Source organism: Limulus polyphemus, unplaced genomic scaffold (assembly GCF_000517525.1).
Source record: "Limulus polyphemus unplaced genomic scaffold, Limulus_polyphemus-2.1.2 Scaffold378, whole genome shotgun sequence".
Taxonomy (NCBI): domain Eukaryota; kingdom Metazoa; phylum Arthropoda; class Merostomata; order Xiphosura; family Limulidae; genus Limulus; species Limulus polyphemus.
Window position 1 is genome coordinate 580,277 of NW_013665988.1, and position 10,156 is coordinate 590,432.

At 35.4% G+C, this 10,156-nt stretch overlaps 1 protein-coding gene across 3 annotated transcripts in view; it reads right to left on the reverse strand.

Moving 5' to 3' along the window:
- The window catches only part of LOC106457824, a 52,682-nt gene that overhangs the window by 16,228 nt on the left and 26,298 nt on the right, over nucleotides 1-10,156 (reverse strand). The window lies entirely within an intron of this gene.

The window sequence follows — 10,156 nt, forward strand, 5'->3', positions numbered from 1 at the left end:
GTCACATTATAACGCCCCCCACGGCTGAAAGGGCGATCATGCTTGGTGTGACGGGGATTCGAACCCGCGACCCGCAGATTGCGAGTCGAGCGCCCTAACCACCTGGTCATGACATTTTTTACTTTCGAAGCTAAAACGTCATAAAACTACAAATATTATTAACAGAAAATATGCCCAACTGGATATTCAATGCATTTTAATCATTATTGATTTTAATTTTGTAGTGTATTAGTTTATGCAATTAATAATTTCTATTCAGTTTTTGCAAAGAGCTGTCTTTATGATTTTATATGTTACCTTTTAAAATTATTTTTCAAGGTTATTAATAATTACTTGAAGGAATTTAGAGTAGAAAATTCTTTCACGTATAGAAAACTAGACAACAGACCTTCTTCAGAAACCTTTATTGGAAACCGATGCGTCGAGGTACTTGTCAAGTTGTGTTAGACTACAGGCACATATTATTGCTTGTTAGCGTACTTTCGATGAACTGTGAGGAAATGATTTTACAGAAAAGGAAAATTGCACTAGTACGGTAATTAGACAGGAGTTGCCACTACTAGTCAACGTACAAACACATTCTACTCAAACAAATATAGTTTCTGGACGTAATTCAAGTGTATAACACTCCACACAGTTGGTTTAAATCATTAATCAAGAAATGTGAAATAAGAAAATATTTTGTTACATTAGTGAAGTTTGATCGCTATGTCTCTATTTAGTATTTAATAAAACTAGATGTACTTCCACAGGGTTCCCGAAAATGTTCTGTTTCAAGAGCAAATATGAACAATGAGAGAGATTGTATATCCTCGCCCCGCTGCTCCTTTTCGAGATTGAATGCGTTTGCATTGGATAACTTCATATGCAAATTCGGATTATTTTTTGTAGTGTGATGAGGAGTCTCAACCTTAATGTGCCCATAAAATGGGGCAAGTCAGATTACACTTTACAGAGTTATTAATCCAAATCCGCGAAAATGCTCTATCTCCCCATGTTAAAAAAAAGCTTCAAAGTAATCCAGAATCCGGATCCAGATGCTGATAAAATTTGGGGAGGACTGTCCCATATTGACTTTCCATTGTGTGTAAAATTTTCATGTACATCAGTATATTAGTTTTCGAGATACACGCGTGGAAATACAAACAGATAGACACACACACACACAGACACACAGATACGATTGCAATACCCCCCCCCTCTCCGGAAAGGGGATGAGGGTAATAAAACCAAAATTATGGGTAACAAACATTTTTGTTTCTTGCTTTTGAAGTTCATATGTCATGCTGTGTTGTAGCCTACAAGATGTACAATTCTTCCCGTGATTTATGGCAGGTGCACATTTTATTGAGATAACGATAGTACAACTTACAACATTAAGCGTCCTTTATATGACGTCATTTAGTGTCTACTGACTGACTGACAGACAACACAGTACTGTATAGAGGTGCGAGTGGTTAAATAGGTGATGACTCCTCCAGGGGATCTTCGGTACCCTTTCGGTGAAATTATGTTTGGAAAATTAAAATAATATCATATTAATAGGGGTTGTTACATTATTCATAAACAAGTTATTACGTAAATTGTAGTTGGCAAACATAGTTAAAAATCTGTTTAATCGTTTGTTTTGCACAAAGCTACAAAAGAGCTTTAATTTTGAAATGAGAGACCAGAGTTTACGTAAAGCAGATAGTCAACAGTATCCTCTGTCAGCTCTTTTGGCTACTCTTTTCTGGTCGAATAGTAACTGGGATTTGACCGTCACTTTTACAACACACCAACAGTTCCAAATTGCGGAGCACTTTTTTGCGAGAAAAGATCGCGAATCGTGAATTCTTGAGTTTACAGTCCGGGCACGCTTACCAATTAGCCACGCCTGGTCTAATTATTACTCCATTTACACTTTTGACATCTTTAGTTACAATAACTTTTAAATCTTAACTTTTTTTAGACAAAATATGTGTTTCAATGTCGTGAATTTTGATTTTAAAATCTTTCAAACTAGACAAAACTAATAAATATGCCAGTTTATTTGCCGGCTAATGTGACATACTTATTTATCTGCTACAGTCATGTAAACATTGCTTTTGCTGGTCGTTAGGCAGTTGCTTTATTAGAGATGTATTAGAAATCACGATAGTAATAAATCCTTTATTAATACCCCCTCGGTGGTTCAGTGCTAAACTTGAGGACTTTTAACGCAAAAAATCCCCGCGATGGGCATAGCACAGATAGCCGATTGTGCAGGTTTGCGCTTAACAACAAATAAGTAAACCTTCACAGATACCTTTGAAATTTGGTTATCTATGAGAGAAATTATATCATGAAAAACATCATAAGTTATAACAGAAAAACTAGATATTTATCAATATCTATGTAACTACCGTCGTTGTTTTACCTCTCGGTAATGCAAATCGTTAACAGTTTTTGTATATATACAGCGTTACGTGATTGTTTACATTGCATTAGTATGCTAATATATTTGGTCGTTGCATTTATCATTATGGTAGCTTCGTCGCTTAATCTTATTATTCAAATGACTTTTGTATTTCATTATTAATTATGCAGTTCCACGTTCCTCTTAATTTGTTCATTACGGATTCAAAATCAGAGCCCTCTTAGGTAGCGACTTGTGGAAGACAAAAGATGAATCTGAAATGCTATTCTATACACACCTCTGATTTTGAACCCGCAATGAACTAATTAAGAGGAATGTTTAATAAAAAAATCTGCTGTTAAAGTTATCTTTCTAATGTTTCGCCAGTTTTCGACATTTAAACCATAACTTATACATTTCGGCTAGTTCTTTGGGTTTAACTTGATTAAGATTTCTGGCTTCCCGCACATTAAATTTACCATGTGTTTAACGAATAGCGTCGGCTTTTGTTTATAGACACATCTTATAGTATATTCGGTAATTTATTTCTCTTTCTATTGCACTTAACTCAATTAATTTTATTATAGTATTAATGATTTACTATACATTTAATTTGTTATTTTTATCAATACAAACATTGGGTTTTTAGTGTACTTTCTGTATCGTCCCGCTAAACAGTTACGCGTGTCTTAACAATATATCTCAGATGTTAAGCTAATATAAAGTGACACAGCCGAAGTCCCTTAACAGACTTTCACTGGTCATTAGATATCAATGGTTCGAGTGGATTATGTATAGTTTTGTTTATACTGGTGTCACGATTTTCTAGGGACTTGGGAAATCAGTGACAGGGCATCAGTCAAATACCTAATTCTTATGTGTCTTTTAAATAAAGTTATATTCCATTCGATATTTAAGATCAATTTCATTAACAGCATTGATTAAAAATCGTAATTCATATATATATATATATATATATATATATATTTATTTTTATTACTATTTATTTATATTTTATGTGTTATCATTATTATGAAGATCATCTTAAACTATTAATTTACTATAGGGATGTAGCACTAGCCTAAGGTTGCAGAATCTCAACAAATATTATTGGCATTATGATGGAAGATATTGATAACAGTGGCCCGGCATGGTCAGGTGGTTAGGGCGCTCGACACGCAATCTGAGGGTCGCGAGTTCGAATCCACGTCCTACCAAACATGCTCGCCCTTTCAGCCGTGGGGCGTTATAATTTGACGGTCAGTTACACTATTCGTTGGTAAAAGAGTGGCTAGTGATGACTAGCTGCCTTCCCTCTGATCTTTCACTGCTAAATTAGGGGGCGGCTAGCGCAGATAGCCCTCGTGTAGCTTTGCGCGAAGTTCAAAAAAATCAAACCAAACATTGGAAGTAAACAAACAAACAATAACTCGAAAAAGTCTTAACGGCAGGACCGCCGTGAGTCATTATGGGTCACAGAAAAAAACAGTATGACCACACACACACACAGATCGAATAGTTTTGTACACGCATAAGAGATTAAAGGCGCGGTTAATATTTGCTTTAACGTTCTGTATTTATTGTTATACATTCCGTACACATTTTGGCCTCTCTCATGAGCCTCTTAATGGGTAGTGGGTTCCAGATAAATATCCCGGGTCTTCTCGTCCTCTTGGTGAGCCTGCTTAACAATGAATCCTTAAAAGGAGAATTTTATTGATGATGGGAGATTTTAATGGCAATTCTCTTTTTTCTTAAATTTTGAAAAACTTATTTTAAAATAACTGTCCATTCCGATGTTAACTGAGCTTCAACGCTTATACTTTTACATTGTTTAGTACATATTTTACTGAATCTGATCTAATGACAGATATAACGACCTTTTAATAATCTTGTATTTAAACATTTGAATACGTAGTGAACATCTGATACGTGATCATGCGAAATAGTGTGACGCAAATTACCGCAGTTTTTCACGATCTCTAGATTCAACTGAGTGGTTAGAAGATGGTCAGAAGCAGCTAAAACGGGGTAGGCACAACCAATAAGCTACCGGCTAAGCTGGTTTTTGAATATCGCTGCTTATCTCAGTATAGATAAATATCAGTGAGAGAGCAATTGATGGTACTGCTGCTGTATATTAATCAACGGTTCCTTGGAATGATGAAATATGTTAATACTTAGAGCTAGTTCATCTAAAGAACGCACTACACACAAAAGAATGAAACAACAAATCATCGTTTCTCATGACATTAATGACAAGAGCAGGAACAAAAGACCACGTTTATCAGTCATCTGGTCTGCATGATAATTTATGTTGTTGTTTTTTCTAATTTTGAACCGTACAAGCTTATAGTGTTTTACTGTAATACTAAAATTTGTATGCGTTATTTTAACTTCGGTATAATTTAAAATAAACTTTAAAATTCAGTATATTTTTAACCGAGTAATCTATCAGCCATACGACAACTTACATCTGTCACTGTCATCATATTTTTTGTTCTTTCATCTATTCAGAACGGCTATTTAATTATTATACGTCTAAAAACAGTACATACATTTGATATAACAAAAAACGTTCAATTTAGAAGAAAAATGTGAAGTAATACGCTGAAAAGTTAAGCTTAATGTTATTAATATAATTCTATACAATATGCATTTTAACTTGTTTCAAGGACAAGTGTTTTAAAACATTTCAAATGACAGTAAAAGTTATCAAGTATGTATAGAAACAGACAATAAAAAACACGATTTAGTGCACGTGGGAATGCGGATTTGGCAGATGTTAGTAACTATAACATCACGTGCATGTCCAGACTTGCACGAAAATTTCTGATGTTGAGATACGGTGTGCTTCTTTCACTTAATGTAAAAGGAACTGAATAAAACTGGTGGATTCATTGTGTGTTTGCCAGATTCTGTAGAATAACTTGTGCTAGAGAGGGAGAGTTATTACTTATTTCATTACAAGCAAACCAGTTTTGACAGCTCTCGTGCGTTTTGTCTGAAGGCCTTAGGGAAAACTGCGTAATTAACGACCTGCGTTTGCGCAGATTTATTCTCTTCTTCACGAATGTGGATAAAACCGAGCGGAGGCGAAACACTCGACTACCCTCAGGAGGATTTCTTTGTATTGGTGTCTTCACAGAAACAAACACCAAGAGTGGAAAAACTCGTATTTATGCGATTTTTATTAATATAATTTTAAATTCTATGAGGATAGTTACCATTCACCACATAAGTTCTGAACTAAACGTATAAACGGTCGACGTTTGAAAATTCAAGTTAGTTAGGCAATTGAGTTGAGGCCAAATAAGGTTTTTCAGACGAGGATCAGATAAATAAATCTGAATTTGAATATGTTTATTAGTTCCTGTGTCAGGTTTCTTTTAATAAGCTTCATGCCTTACATGATTATTCTACACCATTTTCTTGAACGATAAGAGAAGCTCAAATATATATATGCCTTGAAGTCTGTCTAGAAGTTCCAAACCTAGCTTAAAGAAAAAATCAACACTATGGTTAGAAATGCCAAAACAAAGTTTAAAACTATTTGGATTCAGAATAGAAGTGTCAAAACACAGAATTTAAAAAAAATACCTGGATTCTGACTAGAAATATCAAGAGTTAAAAAAGATCCGAATTTTGATTATAGGTGTCAAAACAGTTTAAGAAAAGATCCCAATTTTGACTATAGGTGTCAAAACAGTTTAAGAAAAGATCCCAATTTTGATTATAGGTGTCAAAACAGTTTAAGAAAAGATCCCAATTTTGACTATAGGTGTCAAAACAGTTTAAGAAAAGATCCCAATTTTGACTATAGGTGTTAAAACAGTTTTAAAAATAATCCCAATTTTGACTAGGAATGGTAAAATATAAATCGTTATTGTGCTTACTCTGACTAGTGCAAACTTTGGATTTAGCATTTACGTAGGAAGTACAATTCACTACATTTTGAAATATTTTTTAATTTGTTTTCAGTAATCGACATAAACGCGATACGTTTATCAAAAGAACCCACTATAACGCGATACGTTTATCAAAAGAACCCACTATAACGCGATACGTTTATCAAAAGAACCCACTATAACGCGATACGTTTATCAAAAGAACCCACTATAATATGACTTTCGACATTTAAACGACCCAAACTGAATAACTAGTTTCTTAAAATTACATTGCTTAACTGACATTTTCAGTATTACGCATATTTACTGAGAAATATTTATGGATTAAGTAAACGTAAAACCATTTGGCTAAATGTACGTTTTAAACCGACATTGCTTTAATTGTGGTGTCTCCCGTACTACTAAATTTAGGATTATCGATCTCTTAGGTTGACTGAGTAAGAGAGAAGCTGCTGATGGCATATAGAGGATGATCCAATAGCTTAGTTTAGCAAAGCTCTCTCTCTTTCATGCCAACAGAGATTGTAGAATAATTGAAAACTGGCTCGTGGAGAACATTTTGATTTTCAGTTTATCATCGTGACAAAAAAAAAGCCCGTTTACAGCCACATTTATTCAATTTTAAAAAAACATGAAACCAGTAAGTTTGGAAACAAAAATCACCTAACTACATATTTAAGCAGTTCCTAAGACTTGTGATGTGTTTGTACTTAAATATGGCAAACTACCTTTAAAACTTCTCTGGATGTTGCATGAAATTCCATTGTAACGTTTTGAACGTATCATTAAGTTTTAGGGTATTGAACGCTTTAGCTGGTGGAGCCTCGATATTCATTAATGATGTATAGAATGATGTGATTTAAATTATTATCCGTCTTATTGTGATGTAACAAGCAAATTAGAGTTAAAAGTAATAATTCGTTACTATAAACTTCAAGAAAAAAAACGTTCTCGGAGAATATTATATTATTAATTTGTATGCTGTATTTCATATTCTAATCTACGCCAATAAAAAATGATTTTAACTTTCTACCGTTAGATTTTACTTGTTTTCAATAGAGCATCTTTGTGAAAGCATACGGATGTTACTGAATTTATATCCAGGGTTCTGTGAAGAGCTGATTTAATTTTTGATTATCGTTAGATGTGCAAAGAAAACACATTATTTAAGAGCTTCGGTATACAGAAGTAAGTAGAAAATCCCAGACTGTTCCCCATCACGTCTATTTTTCATCTTGTGTTCATCGATCATAATCCAACTTAAATTTAGTAGGCTGTAATCTAACTACCAACTCCCCCCACTCCCCCAGCTCTCTCTCTCTCTCTCCTGCTGCAAAACCTCCAGCTATCATTTTCTTAGTGCATCAGAAGCTGAACGTTTTTCCTTGCCATCGATCTGGTAGGTCATTCCCCAGGAACAGCCTGATCCTTAATGCTTCGTGCTAATATAGTGCTATTAAATAACGTGTTCAATTACGGTTACTGAGCTCGTCTTCTTTTATCATATTTCCGGAATTTTACCTATGTGCGTACTCTAATACATAGATTCGCGCTGTATTTTCAGAATTTCCTCTCGAGAATACTACAGTTCACGCCAAACGAACGTGAAGCTTGGTAGTACTGCAGTGCGAGTGAGGTTCTCCAATTTGTTAAGGCTGTTTCCATGGAAGCAATGGCAGAAATGTACGCTTTTATGACAAAAAAAAACGCCTAGGAGAATTATCTCCATTTTACATTTCTTTTTTCAGCCAAAGTAGTACCACCTCGTCTGTTTTACGGTTCACTAAACCGACTTTAAACCGAATCATCATTAGCTCTCAATGGCAGTGACGCTTTAATAAAAAAAAAACGAATTCTTTGATTAAGAAGGCTTTTTGAAGATTTTAAAGTCATCTTAGGAAAGTGACTACTTTCACATCCTAATGTGAGGGTAGAAGCTGCTTTCCGCGCGAAAAAAAAAATGAATGAAAAGTTAAGTTGATTATAACAGTCATTAGTGCAGTTTTATGACTAACTAGCCCTTGAGAGTCACAATTGGATTTTCCTTTTAATTACTTTTATCATGACCCATCAAAAATGAACTTGAGGAACTATAACTAAAACTAGTCATCGTTTAAGCTTCTGGAAATAACAGTGTAAGGGAAGCATCCAGAAATAAAAATTATAAGACCGACCTTTTTATATTAAAGCTCAGCCTTACCCGGTTCACTTAACCTTTAAGTTACCAACTTGTTTTTATACCGTTCACTACCGGGGAGTTAATTTCATGCTTTTGCCCGTTATAGTAATCAGTGTAAAGAACTGACAGATTTTCTAAGTAAAATGCGAAGGAAAACCCAACACCATTTAGTGAGATTAACTGTAATATTAGTGTTACTATTTTACATTTTTTTTTGTATAACATATGTTTGTTCGCAAAGCAACTCGACGGATAGCCGACCTAAGTTTGAAGTTGTAGACAAGATGGAAGGCAGCTAGTCATCATCACCCACCATAAACTCTTGAGCTAGTTTTTATCACCGAATAATGAGATTTACCATAACATTATAACGCACCCCCCACCCACGGCTGAAAGAGCGAATATGTTCGATAACGGGATTCGAACTTGCGACCTCCAGTTAGCGAGTCGAGTGCCCTAACCACCAGGTCATGCCAAGCCTTGTTTGGAATTTCTTGCAAAGCTACACGAGGGCTATCTGCGCTATCCGTCCCTAATTTAGCAGTGAAAGACTAGAGGGAAGGCAGCTAGTCATCACCATCCACCATCAACTCTTGGACTACTTTTTAAACCAACATATAGTGGGGTTGACCGTCATATTATAGCGCCCTCACGACTAAAAGGGCGAGCATGTTTTATGGGACGACAATTCGAACCCGCGACCCTCAGATTGCGAGTTACAGACTGTTTTGAGAGAGATTATGTTCATGTTTTCGGTGGTTTGTTAAAGTTTACTTGAGATGCATAAAACTTTTTAACACAATAAAGAGGAGGAGTATAGGAATTTTGTTTTAGAACAGTGAACAATTTAAAGTTGAACTTTCAAGGTAATCTGTTTTAGTCAGTTTGGAAATATGTTACAGCATCAGTACTAGGCCTTCATTATATTAAAGCTTATTTTCATATTACATTTTAATAATGTAAACTTCCAACATATCTAGGTAATTACTACAGTAATCGTATCTGGGACTAAAGCTCAAGGAAAGCTAGAAAGCAAGCAACGGTTCTTAATAAAATTACCAAACATTATCCATTACCTAATTAATTAATAAGTATGTTGTACAAATAACTGTTTGGCAATTTCCACTGTATAAAAGTAAGTAAACATCTGAAAACATATTAGAGATTGAAAAAATGTATGAGTTTCTCGCATACAATTGAATCGATTCAAATAAAACTGTAATATTAAATAGATAAAACGGTTTTTCGTTTGTGGCTAATTACGTAACAGGTTGACCCGGCATGGCCAGGTGGTTAGGTGCGCTCGACTCGCCATCTGCGGGTCGCGGGTTCGAATCCCCGTCACACCAAACACGCTCACCCTTTCAGCCGAGGGGGCGTTATAATGTGACGATCAATTCCGCTATTCGTTGGTAAAAGAGTAGCCCAAGTGTTGGCGGTGGGTGGTGATGACTAGCTGCCTTCCCTCTAGTCTTACACTGCTAAATTAGGGACGGCTAGCGCAGATAGCCCTCATGTATCTTTGCTCGAAAGTCAACAAACAAACAGTTAACAAAGTTTTATTTTTACCTTTCAATCGGCTCTATAAAGTACAAGCCTGTTATGGTGTGGTGGTTAGGACTCGCAATCTGCGGGTCGCGGGTTCTTATCCCTGTTACCGAATATATTCCCCCGCTTTTACCCGTGGGGGCG